At 47.5% G+C, this 1,900-nt stretch overlaps 1 non-coding gene across 1 annotated transcript; it reads left to right on the forward strand.

The window, feature by feature from the left end:
* The first annotated feature begins 1,051 nt into the window (after positions 1-1,051).
* On the forward strand, positions 1,052-1,123 carry trnaa-ugc (transfer RNA alanine (anticodon UGC)). Its single transcript has one exon. It is a non-coding gene; the product is annotated as a tRNA-Ala (tRNA).
* The last annotated feature ends 777 nt before the right edge of the window (positions 1,124-1,900 follow it).

Consider the following 1,900-nt stretch of genomic DNA (forward strand, 5'->3'; position numbering starts at 1 on the left):
TAGAATGAACCATGTAACGTGTGTTCAATAAGAAAGTGCTGGTGGGCCGAGAAGGATGCATGATGGTTATTATAGTCAAGTTTGCAGATAAAACTAAAAGGATGCTGACAACAGTAAAGTGGGAATGAACAGACCTAAGGGAGGAATGTGCTGTGATAGCATAATGTCTAAAAGACATGGAGATAAAGGGACTGAAGGTTCATTAAATCAAGGTGTCTCTCAGGCATAAAATGCAGTGAGTGGGGGATAGTTACATAATATAAATTGATTATTTCTCCAGTAAAATGCAGTGAGTGGGGGATAGTTACATAATATAAATTGATTATTTCTCCAGTAAAATGCAGTGAGTGGGGGATAGTTACATAATATAAATTGATTATTTCTCCAGTAAAATGCAGTGAGTGGAGTGCACACCCACCACGGGTGGCCTCATAAAATGAGGACAATCAGTTCTTCTTTCCTTGGTTAGAGGGTTTTGTGATCTGGCGATTTAGTTCAGTGATAGAGCGCATGTTTTGCATGTGTTGAGGTCCTGGGTTCAACTCTCAGCATCTTCCTAAATAATTTTTCACCAGAATTACCCACGGAAAGTTGAATGACGCTTTTTGAGCTCAGCGAGTTCCAACTTCTGAGGCTCCACAAGCATTAAATTGTCCCGGAGCGGGACTTCATCTCACGGTCCCCTCAACAGCTCAACTCAAAGCAGCCGCCGACTGAGGGGAATGTGTGACGGTGCAATATCGAGCGAGCAGTCCCAGCTCTTGTTCCTGTTTGACGCTCTGTCATTCTTCCATCTCACTTTATGATTCAGAGGTTCGATTTCAGCCTTGTCACTGACCATTAGCGATTGGGTTTTTTTATTTCCGCAGATTTTTTTTGGAAAGTTCAAAGTAAAGAGGAGCAGAAACCCCGTGAACTGAAGCAGAGGTTGAACATTGTGAACACGCGGGACCGCTGGGCATCTGGATGTCCTGGAGAGACGGAGCAGAAAGCTCACGGCTTCACTTCTAAAGTGTCTGCTTGTTTATTTCTCAGGTACCTTTTGACCCGTGGGGATGTAGCTCATTGGAAGAGCGCATGCTTTGCATGTATGAGGTCCCGGGTTCAATCCCCGGCATCTCCAAACAAGTTACATTTCACATTTTGGATTCAACTGTGAGAATATCATCTGAGACTCGCCTCACATTGACACACAAGGAGAGACAAGAGTTTCTTCACCTCGCGAAAAACCGAACGCTCCGCACAGAATATCATTCAATGGGAGAGCGCCCACGGTGTTTCAATGGCTCCCATCTCATGGTTGAACAGCTTGCCCAGTGATCGATTATTTCCAGTTTCACAGATTGGGGGGAAGCAGCGGACCGGCGTTCCGACCACAAAGAGGGAAGAATCGTCTGGATGTTGGGAGCTTCTTCTTTTCCCAGAGAGGAGTGAGCATCTGGAATGTATTCCTGGCTGGTGCGGTGGGTGCTGACCCTCTCTGGTGCGGTGGGTGCTGACTCTCTCTGGTGCGGTGGGTGCTGACCCTCTCCGGTGCGGTGGGTGCTGACTCTGGTGCGGTGGGTGCTGACTCTCTCTGGTGCGGTGGGTGCTGACTCTCTCTCCGCCTTTTTTCTGTTTTTTTTCTGGTTTGTAACCGCTCCCAGGAGATTCCATGTTCCCGGTGGGTGGGGCTGGTGGTGTGTGTAGGAAGTGTCCAGTCACAATGCTCCAGGCATGTGGGGCAGGATTGATGAACCAACTGGTCTTTTCCTGCCCGTCATGTCCGTCTGTAACCCCAGATCGTCAAGGTGTTTTTAGTGAAGTGATCTTTAAACACAAAACCCTCAACTGGGACAAGTCCTGCGTCCGTCTATAGTGAAATGAGATTCAATGCTGTCTGGGCCTCACCTTGTCCTCC

Source organism: Heptranchias perlo, unplaced genomic scaffold, assembly GCF_035084215.1.
Source record: "Heptranchias perlo isolate sHepPer1 unplaced genomic scaffold, sHepPer1.hap1 HAP1_SCAFFOLD_275, whole genome shotgun sequence".
In the NCBI taxonomy this organism is placed as follows: domain Eukaryota; kingdom Metazoa; phylum Chordata; class Chondrichthyes; order Hexanchiformes; family Hexanchidae; genus Heptranchias; species Heptranchias perlo.